Below are 22,094 nucleotides of genomic sequence, written 5' to 3' on the forward strand. Positions count from 1 at the left end.
CTGGAGATATGTACAGCAACCTGTACCTGGGGTCTTGCTTTCAGGGCACTGTGGCAATATGAATAATAACCTGTAGTCTGGGAAGCAAGGCACGTTTTCCCTTGGCAGCACAGCACTTGAAATTCCTCTGCTGTCCTATGTTAGATGCAATGCCGACTCAGCAGCTTAAGGAGATGCTACAGAAATGCTTTTACGTATGCTATGGATTTGTGACTGCTTCCACAGCCATGTAAATCAGAAGTAACTGCTGAAATCAGTTTTATGTACTGGTATAAAACCGGGAGAGAAGAACAGATTTATTTTGAAGAATGGGAATGGCAGCTTGCTTAACATTTCTTTCCTTGCATTAAAAAAACAAAATGTGTTGATGTTTTTCTAATGGGCTCTAAAGAGTCAGCCCTTAAAAAGAGCAGGTTCATGAATAAAAGAATTGTTCCTGTCAAGGGAAAACTGCCAAAAACATGCTTAATTTATGTCACTAAGAAAGAAATACTGATGTAATAAACGAATGAGTTTTGCCATTCGATTATGCAGCTAATGTTATGGGTATACTATAAAGCTAAAGTTTCTATTTTGTTTTCTTCCTGGGTCACACAAATACTGCAAAATAGTTTCTAGTGAGTACTGTGGAAGGAGAACTTCCCTTGCACAGTGCCACGTGAATGCTGTGTCCTGTCAAGCACGTTGGCTCCCAGCACACTGACCCAGCTGTCCTGGCTGTCTGTTCTCATTAGGTGATGTGGATAATCTTCATGCGGAAGAATGCGGCATCATATTGACAGGTGCCCTTGTAACATGTTTCTCTAAGATATTACCTTCTAATTATAAAAGAACAATCTTCTGCATTGTGTTTTTCCTGTCTAGCAAGGTCTTTTGTAAGGTAAAGGACACTTGGTTTTCATATTTTGACATGAGCAAAAGAAAATGGTTAAGGGCTCAGGGTTGCTTCTGACTTTGCAGTGTGCTCTGCTGTGGACCTGAGCAGTCTGCATCAACTCTTGGGTGGCATGATACCCCAGAGTGAAAATGTTGAAAATTAAGGGAATAGGGAATGTGGACCAACAGATTTTATAATTGTTATAAAACTGTGACTGAGAAAACAAGATGCCTGACTACTCTTGTTGCTAATTACCTGGGTTTGCTTCGTTTTAAAATAGAAGTGCAGTGGTTCTTTGCCAAGGATTTGAAGGAATGCCGTCTACTATGAGATGCTGATTATCCCTTAGTACTAATGTAATCTTACTATTATGTAGTTCTGAAAGCATGCTATAACAGAGATTTTGTTTATCTCCATTTCTCATCTGGAGAAAGAGGAACTGATTTACTCCCTGAGGTTTAAACCATGTTCTAAGGCAGAATTAAGAAAGAGACTCAGTTTTCAGGCAGTGCTTTACCTACAAGATATTAAACACCAGTTGAATTCTGATGCCTGATATTATTGTCCAAAATGTGTTCTTATTGAAGAGTATGCTGGTTTAAAGGTAAACTAGCAGGGGAAATGAACTTGACTCAAAGGGAAGATTATAAATCAGAATAACAATTTAATAAAATAATACAATAAATGTGATTATGCAGACAAAGAGTTGGTTTTAACACACAAAACCCAAATGTATAACCCAGCATTCTGGGGCGTGAACAGAATGGTGTTCTTTGGGCCCCCTGAGTCCAAAGGAAAAGGAGAGGGGAAAAAAACCTGTTGCTGAGAGTGCTGTTGCAGTCTGGTCAAGAGTGGTGGTCTGCAGTCTGGTTGAGAGTGGTGGTTGCAGTCTGGTTGAGAGCGGTGATCTGCAGTCTTCCTCTGGATCCCACAAGTGGTTACAAAAGTCCCAAGACTCCAAGATTATATATCCTCCAGTTCAGGCAGGAATGCCCAGTACCTCCCTCAGGGTGGGGAGTTCCACAATGGGTGTAAGGACAGGAGCATCCTCCTATCTCACAGGCCTCTTAACACCTCGTTTATAGCCTGAGGAGTCAGGCTGCTCTGGGCAGAGGGTGTAAATGCTCTGTTGATAACAGTTTCTGGGAAATGGCATGGAAGGCTATAGAATACACAGCTTTGGGTTACACCCATCCAGTGATGAACTGGTCCCAGCTGTTCTAACTAGGAGAAAGAGCAAATAATACCTGGTCCTCTATGACTGACTGGTGCCAAAAACTGCTGGAAATTGATTTTTTCTTTTGGAAATTAATTTGAGTGCAGATTTATAGAAGTGGGCTTGTTTTGCCAAGTAGAATAGGAATGAGTCTGGGACTCGGAACACTGGGTTTTGGTCTCTTAGATCTGTTAAGAATTGCTCGAGAAGAAGTCTCCACAAACTTTAAGTTGCTGACACGGGGATGTAGGCAGAATTTGGATGTCTAAGCCTAGAAGCACTCTCCTTAAAATCCACTTTGTTAGCCTGCAGGCATCTGTGGTCATTGGGGAGTTTCCACAAGGCCCTGTGTGGGCGTGTGCTCCAGACTGCCTTGAGAATAGCACAGCACTCCTTGTCCCTGTCTCATGACTCTTCACTAGGCTCCTTGCAGCCTTTCTGTTTCCAAGGGACATCTTGTGCGATGTGTTTTGAACATATTGATGCATACTACAAGACCAGTCAGAACTCTCAGTTCCAATCTGAAGAAATATGAGAGGTGAAAAGATTGTGTTTTATATGTGGCTAAGCTTTTAGGGCGGTCTTCTGCATGTAGAAAACTCAGAATTCATTTCCCTTGTGTGCCTGCCTCCGGCTTCTATCTGCATCATTCCCTGCCCAGGACTGACTGCAAGTTCCCAGGCTCTGAGGTTTCCTGGCTGGTAGCGTAGTGAAAGGTGAAAGTTTGCACCTCCTTTAAGTAGAGAAGAAAACTGAAATTTGGCTTACTACATCTTATCCACATGCCCTGATCACTGGGGCATTGGGTGAAAGAGGATTGTCACTTTACCCCATGTCAGCTAGAAGAGTGATAGCTGACCTGTTGTCAGTAGAAAAGTGTTCATGTGAACAACTCACCAAGATGTCAGGTGTGTGAACTCTAAAAGAGGAAGATGGGCCTCCTTCTGAAAAAGGTAATTTAAATGACATTTTATTTTGTGAGCATTGTGTGAACAGCACTGGTATATGCTGACTTTCTTCATGGGGCACTCGGTGAGCTTAAGATCCTCGTTCACAGTGATGGATGGCACTGGTGAGAATGGATAAAGGGTCTGTGATGCTCTTTAGCGCAAGAAACAATCCTCTTTGGAAAGGTGATCCTTGGTTTCTGTGCAGTTCAATTACACTTTTATGAAGACAGTAATCAGGGCTGCAAAACTGGAGTGTTCTGCATACCCAGGATGAAATGGGCAGAGAATTTTGAATCCAACAAACCTAGAAGTTTTCCTAAGCAATGGAACTGCCAAATCTGTTGTCAGATTTCTTTTTAAGAGTATGTCTGGAACATGTAATGAATGTACAGATCTGAGGTTGTGGAATGGAAAGCCAAGGCCTTATATTAGGTCTTAAAATCCATTTTCTGGGATCAATTTGCTGGAATGTCACATATGTGACCTGTGGGTTACCTTAAAGTAGAAAATACCTTGACCTTGTTTCTTCTCCAAAATAACTTCCCTCCATTGATTCCCATGTCATTCTCCTGTAACCTTGACTGTTATGATCTTGTCTGAGTAACATGAGGGAAAATGTACATCAGGGTCCCTGCTCCTGCTAGTCCCCAGGTCTTTGCCTTTGATTTTGATGGTTTATCTTCCGACTTGCTTTATTTGTAAAAGGAAGTTGAGTATGAATGAAGGGCTTACATTTGCAAAAAATGTTTGCACTATTAGAGTACTAGAGAAATCAGGATTCATAGTTCATTTAAATGTAGCAATTCCTGAATTTCCTAATAAATTGGGATATGATTATTGTTTTGAGTGTTGTTCTTGCTCGTACGGTCCATTACTGTCTGAGTCCATATCTTTTAATTTTGCCAAAGGAACTCTGAATTCAGAAGGATTTTACCTGTCTTCTGCAAAGGAAGTTTCATCTAGACCTTCTGTTCTCAAACAGAGAGGGGCTGGTGGGAGATGTGGTGGTCGGAGGCCGTCTGGGGCACAGTGACCATGAAATAATAGAGTTTTCAATACTCAGGGATGCAAGGAGGGTCATCAATAAAACCTCTATGCTGGACCTCCAGAGGGCAGATTTCAGCCTATTCAGAAGACTAGTTCAGAGTGTACCCTGGGAAACAACCCTTGAAAACAAAGGGGTCCAGGAGGGATGGACATGCTTCAAGAAGGAAGTATTGAAAGCACAGGAGCTGTCTCAGTCTGCCGAAAGGCAAGCCGGTGGGGAAGACGACCGATCTGGCTGAATAGGGAGATTTTGAAAGAAATTAGGGTAAAAAAGAGAGCCTACCAATCATGGAAAAAAGGGCTGGCTATTCAGGAAGAGTTTAGGAATGTAATTAAGTCATGTAGAAAGAAAATTAGAGAGACGAAGGCACAGCTTGAACTTAATCTCACCACTTCTGTGAAGGATAACAATAAGTCCTTCTACAGATACATCAATAGCAAAACGAGGGGCAAGGAAAACCTCCATTCTTTGTTGGACATGGGCAGGTGTATCAGGGGTTAATTACGCTGATACTTTTGTTCTGTGTTCGGCCCAGTCACCTGTGAAAGTTTTGTTCTTTCCCTGCCAAGTTATGAGAAAACAAGCACTGATAAAATGGGAACCTTGTCCTTGAAGGGAGTTTTTGTATAAACTATATTTAATTGGTGTTCTGTGATTGGCAAATCATTCTCCAAGGTCGCTTGAAGGAGAGATTGAAGACTATAATGATGAAGGACGCCCCCAGACTCATTTGGAAAAGACCCCCCTGAGTGCAGTACATGGGCACAGGGAAAGCCACGCGTGCGCAGAAGAGATGCACTTACATAACCAAGGGGGTGGGACTGAGGGCCTCTGGCTGGGTGGTGCTGGCCACTCCTGCCCCGGTTGAGGTCACTCAGTTAATTGTATAAAAGCAGACAGTGCTTTCTTGGAGGGAGCTAGCTTCACACCAAGGACAACGTTGCCTTTGGCGGGGACGCCTGCCAGTTTGTGAACTTACTGACTCTCCAAGGATGCAGCTTCTGCTCTGGGTAATTATAGGCATGCTAGGTCAGTAAGATAACTTCATGGGCAACAGCTGGGTAACTGGGGAGGTCGTGTTGGGGGCTTATTTCTCTCCTCCTTCCTCCCTTTTGGGTTTGTTCGTTTTGTTGGCCACCTCTTGGTAATAAATATCAGTTTCGTTGAGCTTGCGATGGTGTCATGGTTTCAGGTTTCAGTATGTCCAAACCTCTCCCTAATACAGTGGGAATATAATTATCAAAGATGAGGAAAAGGCTGAGGTATTTAACACCTTTTTTAGCTCAGTTTTCAACAGCTGGCTTCTGGAGCTTGTAGACAGAGATAAGAATCCGAATAGCCCCCCTGTAATCCAGGAGGGAACAGTTAGTGACCTGCTGAGCCACTTGGATCCTCACAAGTCTATGAGACCAGATGGGATCCAGCCAAGGGTGATGAGGGAGCTGGTGGGAGAGCTTGCCAAGCCACTCTCCATCATCTACCAACAGCCCTGGCTCACTGGGGAGGTCCCAAATGATTTAAAGTTGGCGAATGTCACGCCAATCCACAAAAAGGGCCGGAAGGAGGACCCGACAAACTACAGGCCCGTCAGCCTGACCTCAGTGCCTGGCAAGGTTATGGAGCAGATCATCCTCAGTGCAATCACACAGCACCTACAGGATGGACAAGGGATCAGACCCAGTCAGCATGGGTTTAGGAAGGGCAGGTCCTGTCTGACCAACCTGATCTCCTTTTATGATCAAGCGACCCGCCTGGTGGACGAGGGGAAGGCTGTTGATGTGGTCTATCTGAACTTCAGCAAAGCCTTTGACACCGTCTCCCACAGCATTCTCCTGGAAAAGCTGCAGCCCACAACTTGGACAGGGGCACACTGTGCTGGGTCAGGAACTGGCTGGAGGGCTGGGCCCAGAGAGTGGTGGGGATGGAGCTGCATCCAGTTGGGATTTGGTCACCAGTGGTGTCCCCAGGGATCAGTGTTGGGCCCAGTTCTGTTTAATATTTTTATCTATTATTTAGATGAGGGGATTGAGTCCATCATCAGCAAATTTGCAGATGACACCAAGCTGGGGGGGAGTGTCAATCAGCTGGAAGGCAGGAGGGCTGTGCAGAAGGACCTGGACAGACTGGAAAGTTGGGCTGATTCCAACGGGATGAGGTTCAACCAGGCCAAGTGCCGGGTCCTGCCCTTTGGCCACAAGAAGCCCCGGCAGTGCTACAGGCTGGGACAGATTGACTGGAGAGCAGCCAGGCAGAAAGGGACCTGAGAGTCGGGATTGACAGGAAGCTGAACAAGAGCCAGAGTGTGCCCAGGTGGCCAAGAAGGCCAATGGCATCCTGGCCTGGATCAGGAACAGTGTGGCAGCAGGAGCAGGGAAGTGATTCTTCCCCTGGACTCAGCACTGGTGAGGCCACCCCTGGAGTGCTGTGTCCAGTTCTGGGCCCCTCAGTTCAGGAAGGACACTGAGGTGCTGGAGCAGGGCCAGGGAAGAGCAACGAGGCTGGGGAAGGGACTGGAGCACAAGTGCTGTGAGGAGAGGCTGAGGGAGCTGGGGTTGTTTAGCCTGGAGAAGAGGAGGCTCAGGGGAGGCCTTATTGCTCTCTACAACTCCCTGACAGGAAGCTGTAGCCAGGTGGGGCTTGGTCTCTTGTCCCAGGCAACTCTCAGTCAGACAAGAGGGCATGGTCTTAAGCTGTGCCAGGGGAGGTTTAGGTTGGATATTAGGAAGAAATTCTTTACAGAGAGGGTAATCAGGCATTGGAATGGGCTGCCCAGGGAAGTGGTGGATTCTCCATCCCTGGAGTTTTTTAAGATGAGACTGGATGTGGCATCAGTGCCATGGTCTAGTAACCACAGTGGTAGTGGATCAAGGGTTGGACTTGATGATCTCAGAGGTCCCTTCCAACCCGACTGATTCTATGATTTATGGCTGTTGTTTTCCTCCTCTGAAGGAAATTCAAAACCATTAACTGGTAGTGTTAATATGTGAGTGGATAGGGCATTCCTTATATTGGCTGTGCTTGTGGTAAATATTCTTGAGGACAATGTAACGAATAGAAAGCCTCAACTTTAATTGACAGACTTAGATGTGAAAGGAGAGACTTGTTTGGTGCATTTCTCATTACTGGGCAAACAGAAAGTCAAGCTAATTAGTTCTCTTGATAACTTGCTTACTCCACTGCGGGAAAACTTGAATGTGTCTGAAGAAAACTGATTTGCAGTGTAACAGCGAATTACCTTCCAAAATCATTAAAGAAACATTAAGGAAATCACAAGGTAATGCATCTGAGCAGATTACAAGGTTCTGTTAAACCAGTGCATATTTAAAATTAGGTCTAATTTCTGCCTTAATTTAATACACCTTCATCTCTTTAATGAGGACTCTTGTGAATTTTAACAAAGTGGGAGCTGAAGGTGTCTCAAGATGGCACTGATTTGGCACAAATAAGTCAACCAGTTGTTCCCTGGACAGATTTAATGGCTGACAGTCCTTCATCTAGCTGGTTTCCAAAAAGTACATGCCCTGCATTGAGGCTGGTTTCATATCTTAGGTTTGTCAATGTATATCTCATAATTATGAAAGGTTAATGTTATCTTGGTAAGAGAAAATCAGTCAAGTTAATGTGTTGCAGAGTGAAGAATATTTATAGAAGTCTTGTGACGAATCTTCCTGAAAATTTGATGTTGTGTACGACATTAGATTAGTGAACGTGTGTTTATTGGTAGGGATAATGTAGTAGAATGATTTAAATGATTACAAAATTTTGTAGCCTTTATATAAAATTTAGCACTTTGCTTCCTTGCTCCATATCCTACAAACTCAGAGGACAAGAAAGCTGTCTCTGCAGTATGACCTGGTGTAGCTATGGTATGCTATTTCTCACCACTCCAAGCTCTCTGATTTTCCATCTTGACCTAAACAGTGCTGGTGTAAACCTAGTTTTGTGTCTAAAAGTTTTTTTGGTTTTTTTAACTGTGTCATGGTTTGAGAGTTCCAAAAATCTAATTCCCTAGTCTAAGCCCCCTCTAACATCTCAACCTAATGTGGGATGATTTTTTCCAGACAAAACACGAGACTCAGAATGGGGGAAAGGGAATATATATTACAATGACTGTACAAATAAATATTACAATACATTATACACATGATCTCAACTATCTCTACCATGACATAAGTATTTACAATGGATCAGATCTCTTCTCCCCTCCAAATAAAAGTCCAGGAGGGAAGAAGGACAGATCCTTTCCAGTCAGAGCAGTAGTTTCTAAGGCATCAAGCTTTCTTCTTCTCATGCATGCAGCAGCTGTGGCTGGATTTCTGCCAGCACTCACGAGGGGGGTATCCAAGCCCCCTTGACCCCGTCGTCTCCAAACGAGGGGTCTTCCGTGGGCTATGTTCACCCCAGGCAAAGGTCGTTCCACCACGGTCATACCACGAAGCACAGGGGGTCTTCGTGACGGTCTGGTATCTTCAGGGGACTCAAGCCCCTTGCAGAGCTTCTGTGCCCTGCCTCAAGATGGCTGCGAGCTTCTTTGTAGCTTGCAGCAAGGGATGGCCCCAAGGTCAACCTCCTACACACCGTCCTGGCTGAACTCTCAGGACAACAGAGCTTCTTAGCTCCTTTACTCCATTTAGGACTTCTAATCAGTAAGAGTCCACCCCCTCCATTTTGGAGGGATCTCAAAGAAAGTTTAGGGGAGTTTTTGCAGTTCTTACCCCCAAACTCTGTCTCTCTGCTGCTAGCTCTCTTTCTCGGCTCTTCTTCCAGGAGCTCTCTCTCTTGCTGCATGCTTGTTTTGCTGCTCTCTTATCTTTTGGCTCTGTGCCGCCGCTTTTTCTCCGGTCAATGCTGGCTGTTGCTACTCCTGCCGCTGCCCACGGTGGAGAAATATCTCCCGGCTTAACTACAGACACTTAGCCCAGTCTAACACAGTTCCAAGTCTCTGCAGTCCCCCCAGCCGGGGGCCGGGGGCTGGAGCCCCCCAGGGGGCTCCTGCTCTCTCTCTCTCCTTGTGGTCTTACAACATGGCCACTTCTTCTCCAACCAAACTACAACTCGTCTCTTCCGGTCAGCTTGTGGTATGTTTATATTTCGCAGGAGTGCAGATTGGTTCAAATCTCAAGTATCACCAACCCCTGGGGGTTACCACTTTCTTAGCTTCAGGGGGAAAACCTGGTTTCAAACCACTACAAACTGGTAGGGCTTTTAAACACTTTGTTGGTAGCAGGTATGAATGGGAATCAAACAGGATCAGGATCCTAGAGTGCTGCACAGTTTTAATATATACACACATGGAAATCCAAATCAGCAGGATTTGGATCCCCCCATCAGAGGGAAAGTACAGAAATAGATTTGTCATCTATGTATGGGAAGCTAAGTGGAGGAGAAATCAACTAATTTATTGTAGCTCCCTTGGGAGAGCAAGTTTAGGGAAAATAGTAAGATGGAATTCAGTTTTCCTGAATTTGGTCTGATTCCCCAGTAGGAAGAACTGCTTTGCACATAGATGCATCTAGTCCAAAAACCAGAATATTTCAGCACTTTGGGTTTAAGTGCTTTGTGCAGTGAAAGAATAAGCCTTTGGGAAAGTACTCAAACACCTTCTGACAATGGTTTTGGAGGTATCTAATCTTTTTTTAGTAAGTTACTTGCTCCCTTAAAGCTGTTCCGTAGTTCAAACCAAAAGTGAATACAGATATTGAAAGTAAGAGCAATGTGCAGGTAAGCTTGTGTTTAAAAAATGGGGAGTACTCAAATATATAGTTTGTTGGCTTTCTCTTGCTAAAAGGGCCCATGTTCTAGCAGAGTAGAGAAAAAATTGTTTTAAACAGAGTAGTTAGGATTTTTAAATTTTTTTTTTTGAGGGGAGATATTCTAAACTATAGAAAAGTGTGTTTAATTTTAGGTTTCTCTTAAGTGTCTTTAAGGCCTAAATGTCAGCTCTTTTGTATTGGGATCATTCCTGTTTGCAGTACAATTCAGTTTTTAAAGAGAAGGAAAATGTTGTTTTAATTTTTATTGGTATCTGGGTAGCTAATCCTTCTCTTCTTACATTTTTCCATGGTATATTCCCTGCTGGCTCCTTCTGTTTTGCTTTGACATCTAGACTTGTATCATGCATAAACAACACCTGATGGTGTCAGTGGGACCACTGCATACATGAGTGTCCTCGCAGTTGTTCCCTGCCAGCAGTGATGACATTCCAGCCCCAAGTTTGACATTGATACCTGTTCCAAAAACAACAGATAATGTTATTGCATGCTCATGTTTAAAAATACATGCATATGATTTTAAAGTGTTTTCTTTTTTCCTTAGCCTGCAAGTCAGTGCACCCACCTTCTGGTTTAATTCGTGACCGTGTAACCGTTAATTGTGTGTGTATGTAAGGAAAAATATATATTAGATCTGTGTGAACATTCTACTTTTTCATATTTATTATCTACATTTGTCTGTTGCTAAATTAATCTTTGAATTGTTTTTGGTGCATTGATGTTGGGTTTTTTGGCTCTTCAGACAAATCTAAAAGAGTAATTTTACAGATTTTTTTCCCCTTGAGACCTTAGACAATTTTGTTTTAGCTGCTGTCAAGATAAATGGAAATCAGTTTCCACAAGCCATCAAGAGATGTCCAGTGAAAAGATCTTTCTTTTGGCTCTGTGTGGAAAAACCTGCCCATGCACGTAAGTGAAGTCTATTTGAACTGTGTTATAACACTTTGCTGAAGTTCTGCAACAAGTGAAGTCCTCATGGAAACCTACTATTAAAAATTCAGACTGAGCTGAAAAGAATGAGTTTTATTAAATAAGCACTGAATAATGACTACTGAAGTCAGAGTGGTCTGCATCAGCTGAGCCCTACAACAGCAATACTTTTGCTGTTTGGCACTTTCTGTTCTTCCTTGGTGAGCATTTTAATAAGAGAAGAAGTGTACTTTAATACTGGATTTGAGATAAAAGTTTTATTTGTTAGATTTGGAATAAAAGATGACTAGTAACTGTAGTGCCCAAGGTGGACCATAGTGTAAGTTGTACAGATATTCTGTCTATCTTTGTATGCAAGGTGTGTGGGTCCAAGTCATCTCAGCCTCTGAGGTGCAGCAGTACTAAAATCCAGAAAAGCAACAGGTGTAAATGAGGGATAGATCATTCATTTTCCTTTTAAGTACAAGTGCAGCTCTGGTAATGCAGGGTAGCTCTGAAAAAAGATTTTTTTGTAGGACTTCTGGAAGGTCTGTCTTCTGGAACAATTTTTTTTTTCTTAATCTCCCTCCCAACTTGCACCCCACCCATCAGGCCTCATAGCAATAACGTGTAACACCTTATTGCTCCGTGGTAAAGAGTCACTGTGAAGGGCTGCTGAACAGGCAGTGAGTGCAGGACAACATCTGCAAGCATTAATGTTCAGCTCCCTCACAAGCCAAGAAATGGCCCAGGAGTTGATTAAATGTGCCTTCCCCAAGCGCACATTCACCAAGTATAAGTGTTGTAGTTAGTGGTGTGGGACTTACTGCCTGTTGAGTCTTGTGTTTCTCCCATAAAGTTTTATTGTAGTGGAGCAGTTTAACAACTTTGGTGAGGATGTGAGGTCAAGAGGATGGGAGTAAGGGTAAGAACAACTCTCTTGGCCTGAGCAGCTGACTTGCAAAAACAATGGAATGGGAAGGAAAGGGAGCAGTGCTATCTCTGTGTACACAGTGATACTTCATTCCTTTGGGGGTATTTCCCATAAGGAGGTGGTCTATTGGAATTTCTGCCCATTTTAGAAGGCTGCACTTTGGGAAAAATATATGTACTGTGTCATAAAGTTAATCAAATTTGATGCTTGGCAGATTCCCCTGTAGCGAGGATTAACTTTACAGTCTCATTCCAATGGGGCATGTCTCCTTTCCTTCTCTTTCTCCTGGAAGAGGTTGCTAATAATTGACATGGAGCATTTACTCCATAGTATCACTGTCAAGACATAATGTTTTGCTGAAATTTTATAAGCCTTAGATATAAACTATTTAGAAATTAATTTCTTAATTTAATGCCCCACCTCAGAGTGTTGAGGATACTCTTGCTTCTAGCTTTCCTCCCCCAGGTAGATGAATACAAACTGCCTACTTATAAAGCAGAATCAGAGGGTAAATATGTTTGCCTAACAGCTGATTTACCTGAGTAAGGTGCTGCTGATGCTTTTCGGACTTTGTTGCTATACAACATCAAGTTATAAGTTTTTAATAAACTATTTAATAATTTAAAATAGGAAAAAGAAAAAGTCCTTCTAATGCTGAGGGAGCGATATGCTGGAGATACATGAAGCAACCTTGCCTACTTCAAAACTGGTCAAGTTTTCGATGTTAATGCTTGCAGGGCTACAATTCCTGAGTGGTAAAATGGTAGGTTTGGGTCCTATTTGAGTGTTTTCCTCATGTTAGAAATATCTCCTTTTTAAAAAAAGTAAGGAATGAAAGTCTTCCTCGCCATGAAAGCCCATGGGAAGAGTGTACGAAATAAAATTATGAGTCTGGCTGCAATGTGTGTCTGTAAGTCTTCCCTGACTGGATTTTTCTGTAACACTAGGAAGGACTTTGAAGTCTTTTTGAAGTAGGCTGGTTTTAAGTTAGTACATTTAGCAATGACCTGCCTCTTGTTTTACTTTAGATCAAAGTTTTGAGCCCACTGTTATATAGCAACAGGCTGTAGAACTTGTAGTGGGGACCCTATGTGACTATTTCCAGGTCTTTGGCATGATATAGGCAGCTGGAAATGCAAAAGTTGATTAGGACCCCTGAGCTCTAACCTTAATGTCTGTCCTAGCAGGCTACCATTTGCTGACACTTGAAGTGCACGGTTTGCATATCAGTATTAAACACAAACGAAGCATGTGATCATACGAGAGCAGTGAGATGTGGGCCTGTGTTAACAGAAGAAGAGCAGGCAGAGATGGCAGTTCATGTGGAGCAGAATTCAGAGTACCAAGTGTTACACGCACATCTACGAGCAGAGAGAGCTGAAGCTCTTGTTAAAATTGCTTGCCTCCTTTTGCCTCTGTATCACAGAAAGGATATGCACATTTTAATAATGTTGTGGTATGAATAAGGACATCACTGTGCATAATTCTTTTGCTGACTCTAGTAATAAAGCATTCTACCCTTTATTTATAGGACTGCCTCAAGGATCTGACAGGAGGAATTGAGTGTGCTGCCAAGATATTAAATGAAATTCCCAGGAAGACATTAAGTTCACTAAAAGAGCCTCAAAGACAGAGAGGGAAGGAAATGGGCAAGGTAAGTCATACATAATGATCATGGTTGGCATCCATTGATCTCATCTAGCATCCTTTGAGAGTGGAATATCCATAAAAGTCTTTTAAAAGTCACTTGGATATTCTAGATAGTGTTTGTGCTCACAGACAGCAGCAGTAAGGCTAACTGTGACAAGCCATTTTCTTGTGACCCAACTAATTAAAATATAAAAATAATATTGTTGCCTCGGTCCATTGCCGTTAATCTGAAAAGTCAGCAAAATAAAACATATTTTATCTTTAATATCTTTAGCTCTCTGCTGAAGATTTCCCTGGAGGATAACCATCAACATGGGACTGTACTAGAAGAAAGATCCCTTGAGGTTGTGCTTTGTCGCCAGCACAAGCCAGTGAGGGATACCTGGGGTGAGTATAGGAATGAAGCAAGCACATAGTAACTGTGATGTAATCAACTAGGATATATATGAAACCCAAGAATTATCACGAATTAGGAACCATCTGAATCTTTTTGGTAGCTTGTTGTTCTGTTAACCAACATTATGGTTGTGAGTTACATTTCTAATCCTTCCTGTTCCCTCTCCCAGCAGAAACATTAGTGAAATTGAGGTTTTATCATGTTCTTAAAAAAAAATATAACTACATTATGGAGTGCTTGGAAATGCACAAAATGCACGGGAAATATTCATGTTACAGTGTCTGAAATGTGATGGTCTAATTTTGCTCTAGCCATTGATTTGGGTAACTAGCAAAAGGGTGCATCTCTTCTTCTTCTTTTTACTTGTTTCAATCTTTTAACTCTCTTCTCCAACTTGTATAAGGTAGTGTATAGTATGCATTATATTCACAAGCACTAGATAGCAATAGGCAGGCAGACATAAGCCCTCTGTTTTGAGTCTCATATTTTCTTTTCACTTTTTTTTTTTTTTTGGTAGGCTCAGATTGCTCTGGAGTACAGTAATAAATTGTACTTCCTCATTTTAACAGTTGGTGTCCTTTTCAGCAGGAATCTTAACCTTCCTCATGCAGGTTTAGAGACTGTTTTTATTGCTGAGAAAATGGGATTTTTCTGTCCCTTTCATTTCAATTTCAATTAAAAAATTGGTGACTTTGAGGGACACCACCTTCCTCACTGTGGCTAACGATTATGATAGTCTACATTCACATTCCCCTGGCCCAAATTTATAGTAATGTCATATGGATTAGTCTTTTATCTAAATGCCATGCAGGTTTTCCCCCCAATTGGAAAACAGTATAGTGGCGCCATGCGAGACACTTTGCTGTCCAGAGTTGTATAAAAGAGCCTAAAGCTGGTAATAGGCTTAACATGGAGTCATTTTTTTTACCATTGAAGTGACTCTAGTTGCTAAGCAGGAAATACAGCAGGCCTCCTGTACCAGACTTTGGGTGTCTTTATTCTTATACCTGAAACAACTCTGTCTGCTTTGAATCAGTGGCAAACGAGGGCTTGGCTGGGATATGGCCTGATTAGACTTTGGCTGAAACAGACAAAACAAAAAAAAGCACTTTGAATCTGAACAACGCTTCACCCTTTTCCATGGCTTTTTTAACAAACTCTTTATTGATTGCAGAGGGAGCTTGCAATAATGATGTTTCTAGCATTGGATCTCTGTTTTAGGATTTTTGAAACCTCTAAGGATTTTTTACATTTAAGTACATTAGGACCAAATGGTGAATTACTTTTCTTTTATCATAAAAATGCTTTCTAATAACAGAAAAGGCAATATTAAGGACTTTATTATTGTCTTCTGGATCAAATTGCTACAAATTAGCCCATATTTAGTTCAGTAAAACAGTTCTTATTACTTTGTATTGAATATGAACCGTAATGAAGTAAACTGGCAGTTGAATGAGCTGATGAATTAAAAAGGAGAATCTTTTACAGCTGGGAAGAGCTTTGATGTGTCATTTATTATTTCCATAATATACCATATGCTGGTGTTAAATGTGGCTTGTTAATGGTGTGCCTGCATTTGCATGTATGGAGTCAGACTACCTCTGTTTTGATCCTGATTCCATGAAGATGGGAACCATTGCTCACAGTCAGTGCAGCTGTTTGAAACTGGGGTTCAGAAACGGGACTTTTATTCCAATGAGCAAACAAATAACTGATCATAGATAGCAACTCAATGAAGTTTTGAAGGAAGTTTTGATTGGTGTTTTTTCATTGCTTGGTAAAGAAGTATATTAAGCAAGCCCATGTTTTCAGTTGTTTGAGTAATGATTCAGGTATTTCAATGGAGGAATTTTGCAAAGACTACTGGGTTTTTTAGGGTTACCTTACTTTTCCTCCCTTCTCCCCCTCCACCCCCAACCTGCTGCTGTATGTAGAGGTGGTATATCCTCATTCTCAGTTGTTGCATGCAAGCGACACAGTATCCCTGGCAAGATGAGTTTAACCTTTCGGATTGTTCCATCTTATGTTCTTTTTCTAAATCTGTTAGTTGATTGTGCAGGATTTGTAATCCAAATGCGGCAGTCTGCTTTTTAACTGCAGTGATGATACTCTATTGAACTGGTACTGCACTGCATGCTTTGGAGACCAGCTGGCCTTCCCTTGCATTGACATCCGTGCTTTCCTGAGGGTATGAAGCTCATGGTGCTGGAAACCACTTACCTTAGTGGCCATGCAGATATAAAAGAATATCTTAAGCTGAGCAATCTCTGTGTGTCTTTCAGGTGCCTGTTTCTTTCTGAAAATAAAAATCCATGTGAAAAGAAAAAAGGTGCCAACAGAGTGGTTTCCTAACACAACAAAAAGTAACTCTTTAAACAGAACAGCCTTCATTTCTATCCCCACTGGAGGAAGCCCTATGAAAACATTCCAAGCCCTTTCTCTGAAGCGTGGAATGACCTTTCCTAGCTCTGCAGCCAGATAGTCTGGAGCTGTGCTTTCCTGAAGCTCACCATTTTATCTTGTTGCATAAGTTGAGATAGATGGGTCAGATTTAAAGGAGAACAGGGGTGGCCATCGAGTTAGACCTGTGGCCAGTTCCTGCTGCCTTTTACTCCCACTTTATGTTTCAGGAATAGTTTTATTGGAGAGGCTGGGGAGAAATTTGCCTTCCTGGAGTATCCCATTACAATGCATCTGTCCAGTATTTCTAGATGCTGGCAGCATCCAAGCAGTTAGGCGTGGGGCACACTCACACTAACACTGATCTGACAACCCTTGCTCAAAAGACAAGGGCTATTAGATGGTCCTCAGTGCTAGGCTAATGGTTCCATGCTTCTCAGGTAGCTTGGAGCATGGCTAGAGCACACTCGGGGCCTGCTCACAGGAATGTGTGGCTACCTTCACCCTCAAATGTAAAATACATTTCTTTCCCTAGTTGCTTACAGGTAGGGACTGATTTTTCTTCCTTGATGAATGACTTTTCTCATCTTTGTAACGGTGAAAGCTCATGTTCCATACATAGATTTCTCTTTTTTATGTGAAATACTAGATATGAAGAGTCCATGAGGACTGTTGTTCAGATGGATTAAAAGCCTTCATTGTTTTAGGTCATCTACCCTTTTGCAACTTCTGCAGCCTCAGTATGGAGGCCCTGAAAACTTGATAGAAGATCTTTGCTGTAATCTTTGATTTAAAATTAAAAGACGTTAAAGCAATTTATGTGCTGGCCTCTACCCCAATATGGGTTAGATGGAATGCTGAATACGTCCTGGAATTTTGACTTTTCTTTATCTGTACAGAATTAAGGAAGAGTTTGGGTAAGTGGATATAAAATAGTCACTAAGCTTCAAAAGAGCTAAACCATGTTCTTCCTGGAGGAATGTTACATCCTCGAAGGAGGAGAATCTGAGGTGCAGAAGTGAGGAAGATAAGGAATGGAGCTGTGTGTGCAGAAGAGGTTATGGCCATGTGTCTGATGATTCACTGAGTATTTCCTGGTGTGAGAGACAGACTTTGATTCCCCAGAGCAACCGATAATGTGGCCCCTGGGAAGCTGTTAACTTTTGGGGTCATATCTGCCAGCATCCTGAATATCTACCCATTAAGGGTGTCTCCTGTTTTCTGAGCTGAGAATGTCTTTGTTTAGATGCTTTAGAGTAGGAAACGCTAATGATTTATTCTGTAGACTGATTAAAAGTTCCCTAAGTTCTGATGAAAAATGGGACTGTTATTGGAAGAGGCTGCTGTCATTTAATGGCAGGATATATTAAGTTTACATGGCACTGGTAAAAATAACCTGATGGGCGCACCCAGAGAATGGTTCTATGATTTTATAATATCATCCATCCAATCCCAGATCTATCCACCCCCTGGTTCTGCCCCGTTCTGCCCCCTGACATGGCCCTTTGGGAATTAGGTCTCAGGGTGTTTGGGACCCCTACTTCCTCATCTTCATCTTTGCAGCATGCACAGTCTTGGAGCTCCTCCAAAGTTCTGGGCTTGAAAGTTGCTGTGCTTGTGTGATATCTTCTGCTCCAGGCCTGGGGTCCACTGTTCTTAAACAGAGGCAATTTTCTACAATTCTACCTTGAAGACTAAATATGCTAACGGAATTTAGAGGGATTGATATGAAATGGGGTAATAAGTTTGCTTATCTGTAAACTATTATGCTAAAGGGTAAGTGGTATAACGCAGCTACATTAAAATTACATTTACTACACAACTCCTTCTAAAATCTCAGAGGTTAAAAAATTGAAAAAGCTCTGAGGCATCAATACATAGGTGTTACTCTCACAATAATTCAGAATTCTTAATTAGTGTTCAGTCATCATTTTGGGAACAAAGCCATTTAGAGGAATGTATTTTAAATGAAGATATTATTAGGCAGAATATTTATGAAGCTAAGAAATATAGCAGTGGCAGAATAAAGATTATTTTCCAAAGTTGTATAATTTTGGACCAAAGACTGGTAAAATTTGTGTCAAATTCTGTGAATTGTTTCAACTAAAAGAATAAGAGAATTTTTCCTATCTTGAGTGTCACCCTGATTTAAATTAGATGTGTTTAAAAGTGAAAGGTAACACCTGAAATTTAGTTTTTTAACCTTCACATTGTGATTTTTACTTGACATTTTGTTTCTATACCAGATTTTTCCAGGCACATGAATTTGTTTTAACAAAGTTGCTTGTAATTATAGTTGATAAATTTCTACTTTCTTGCTCAACTATTGGGTCAAGCCGGAAGCCAACTAAAACTCTGGGAAATTTGATTTGATTTTTAAAACATTTTACATGCAGCAAGGACCTGTACTTTTGCTTTAAGAAGGGGGAATAAAAGCTTATTTTTATTTTTTTTTAAAAGGCAATTTGTATAGTAATGTGGCCATTTCTTATAGGGACTCATGGCTAGGCTTTGCAAACGAAGATTTAGGAAGGCTCTATCCACGTTTGTTACAAGTACGCTGTTACAGGGACTATATGCTTACTAATGTGCAATTACTTCTGTCAGCATAGTATTACTCTAGTAATATCAGTTTTTCTCATATTAATGGGTTTATGATTACTGAAATGATATTTCCAAGCCCAAGTGTATCCAGTAGGGTTTATGTATTTAGTCACAGTTTTCGGGTTCTTTACAGGAAAGAATGAGGTGTCTAAGTGAAAATAGTCCTTGGAGATAGTACTTAAAAGGAAACATTTTCTATGTGTTATACATGAATTTTAATTTTTACCAGCTCTCTTCTCTTCATGTTAGGAATTTCCTTGGAGGAAAAACTGCAAAATCCAAATCATTGCAATAAGACAGGAACAGAACACAAGACAGGAGCTGTAGCAGGTTATCGTGCCAAGTAATGTCACTTGGGTTTCTTCCACTAACACCAGGTGGAAAGTTCAGTTTTTATTTCTATTGTAATTTTATATTGTCAGTTACATCCATTGTTTCTAATTTCTAATCAATACAAGTAAGACAAAAGGTGTTTAAAAGCATAGAGGACAGAAATCCCACAGAAAGATATGTTGTTAGTGTGTTTGCTCTGGTCATAGACCACAGGTACTCCAGCTTCTGCTCTCTCTTGCAGTGTCCCATTGCAATGCGTGCGGGTCTTTGAGGTCCTTTCTGGTCTCTTAAAATATGGATCTGCAGCCAAATACATTGTCCTGCTTCCCCTTGACAGTCCTGTTTGCAGTAAAGAGCTCTGAACAGCAACAGGTTTGTGTTTATTTTTTGTTTTGTTTTGGTTTGGGTTTTTTTTGAGAGATAAAATACACATTTCTGCGCCTAGTAGATACCCATTTTTCCATTGTTAGTTGGGTGTCACATTTGGAGCCCTTTGCAGATCCATGTTATTCGTTACTTTGGCAGAACGTCCGGTGTCCACTGAGACTCTGCCCAACCCCCCAGAAGGAGAAGGAGGAGGGAAGGAGGGGGAAGGAAAAAAACTTGCAAAATCAAGGCTGCTGAGAAAGGTGGTTTTATGTTGACACAGAGAAGAAAAAGAGAACTATAAGCACTATACACACAGGGAAAACTAACAATAAAGACTAATTCCCCACGAAAGGTGTTTTCCTCCTATGAAAACAGCCATCGATCCCGTGCAACTGTCCTGGAAGAGAAGAGGGAAGTTGTTTCCTTCTCATCTCTTTATATCTGATATACATCAGGTGACCTATCCTAGTTCCATTTCCCTCCTAGGGAGGGTTACAAACCCACTACAATCCAATAAAAGCTCCTTGCACACAGCCTCTGCTTTTGCAGAGCTTTTAAGGATTGCTTGTGTTCAATTACAAGTGGCTTGCTGGCCCTCTTACCACATGGTGGGTTTAGTTAATGCTTCAAGAATTGCTTTATCAAACCCTTTGAACAGATAGGCATTATATATATTCTCGAGTGATGTTTTTTCCCCTCATCCTTCATTAGCAGGTACCCTGGCTTCATGTCTGGCTTTGTATAGTGTGGTGGCACCTTCTGCAGTCTGTAAGGTCTGTCTGCTATTATCTCAGGCTGTGACACGCAGCTCTGTGTAACTTAACCTCTGCCTACTTTGCAGCACCAGTGAGACTTTGTTCTGGGGACTCTGCTTGTCAAAGTTGCCTGGGAATTTTTGTTGTGCACGGTACCAATCCTTCTGAAGAACATCACTTCACAGAATGAGTCTGATTTTCATGCAAGGAAACAGGTGTCTAGAAGCGACACAGGATTCTGGAATTTGTTCTTTGTGGCCTTTTTTGTTGTTGTTCATTTAAGTATCTAGTTTGGTTAATGCGATTAAGGTGCTTTCCAAGGGTTTATGCTACTGTGAATTATGTTTTTCCATTCCTGTGTACATGCACACAATTCCCTTTTCAGAGGGAGCCTTACCAAGATCTGTGTCGGGGTATGGCTCTGTAAAGGCAGGATGCTCAGCAGGGTTTCTCAAGCTTTTGTTAAAAGTAAGAGGGTAACCTAAAGATCACTGATCTTTGGGGATGGGGGAAGGCAACTCACTCTTGTGGAAGGAAGAGTGAAGTGTCCAGCAATTAGGGAAGTGGAATTCTGACTCAAAAGCACATATAGTTCAGTCCCTGCATGACCTGGGACTCTGCCATTGGTTCCCAGAGTAGAGGTGCTTCCTTCTCATATGGGTATAAAAGAAGGAAGGTGTGAATGAATTTTTCTGTTTTGATTTGGTGAGGAACAGGGAAAGGAATTTTCAGAAAACTTAAAATATCTGAAGGAAAATAGGGGGAGGTTGTCTTTTTGGGACTCGAGAAACTAAATTGAGCTGGGTACAAATAGACAGTGGCGCTGGAGACTTTTGTACTTGCACAGAAATACATCAGCTGAGATGTAAGGCCAACAGGCCTTATCTGTCTCTGCTATAATTATCTGTCTTGGAGGCTCAGTGTACTAAGGTAGGATGACTAGAGATGTTATCTGCTACATGATGGAAAACCAAGCACTTTAAAAAGCAAACAAACATAGTGCTAGAGTAATCCTCTTTCCCCCAAACGGTTTGTAATCATGCAAACATAAACAAATCCTATAGAGTTCTGAGCAAGTGTAATCTGGTCCCATTCAAATGGAAAGGATTGCTGCTTTTCACAGCTTTAGCTTATGAAGTCTGTAATGTAATTATAGAGTAGAAATAGCAAGAATGGAAGGAATTTGGCTTAATGTGCAACAAATTTTCCGCTGGGAGATAAATACAGATATTACAGGAAACTTGGCACATATAGAGCAATACATACACTGTATGAAACAAATATTCTGACCTAGAGAAGGTTCTGACCCCTTTCTGAGCAGGCAGCACAGGAGGAATGTATTGGAGTTTTACCACCTCTTTTTAAAAAGTGAGTGAAGCTCCCATGACTGACTTCTTGTCAGAGGTGGGTGCAGGTCAGCTCTCTTTGTCCTAGCAGAGAACCTGAAGCAGAGCTGAGAGGAAGGTTGGAGAGAAAAAGCCATGCTTTGCTTTCCTCGTCCTCAGGCTCAAGAGACCAGTTTAGTACTGGCTGCCCATTACATGAGCCTCACTAGTTTCAAGATACCTGCTAATCGCCCTGGAGAGCTCCTGAACTACCTGGGAAAGTCCCAGCATCTTTCCTCTGCTGGTTGCTCTAATTCACTGTCAAAAAAGCAGGTAAAGAGCTACTGCTGTGCCAGTGGGGACCTCTCCTTCCTCCACTCTGTTAAAGAACAACTAAGTTTCTCAGTAAGTGCATGTGCACGTCCCTTGCCTGCCAGTTGCAAGGGATTTTGGGGAGGACTGCACCTGACTGTGGGAAGGGCAGAGTCTTTGGGAGGCTGTGGAGGATGAGGGGGGCAAACACGGCTGGTGTAAGTTTACTTGGCCTGATGCCCAA

The 22,094-nt window shown here is 41.9% G+C and overlaps 1 long non-coding RNA gene across 3 annotated transcripts in view; it reads left to right on the forward strand.

Annotated features, from left to right (window-relative positions):
• Positions 1-2,586: 2,586 nt before the first annotated feature.
• The window catches only part of LOC135425372 (uncharacterized), a 36,790-nt gene continuing 17,282 nt past the window's right edge, over positions 2,587-22,094 (forward strand). For 2 of the 3 annotated variants that reach the window (XR_010435571.1, XR_010435572.1), the window contains exons 1-4: positions 2,587-3,046; positions 10,670-10,771; positions 13,237-13,359; positions 13,630-13,742. This is a non-coding gene — a long non-coding RNA (uncharacterized LOC135425372). The remainder of the gene's footprint in view (positions 3,047-10,669; positions 10,772-13,236; positions 13,360-13,629; positions 13,743-22,094) is intronic. The other variant, XR_010435573.1, reaches the window with a different exon arrangement.

The sequence above is a fragment of the Pseudopipra pipra genome, chromosome 21 (genome assembly GCF_036250125.1).
Source record: "Pseudopipra pipra isolate bDixPip1 chromosome 21, bDixPip1.hap1, whole genome shotgun sequence".
In the NCBI taxonomy this organism is placed as follows: Eukaryota; Metazoa; Chordata; class Aves; order Passeriformes; family Pipridae; genus Pseudopipra; species Pseudopipra pipra.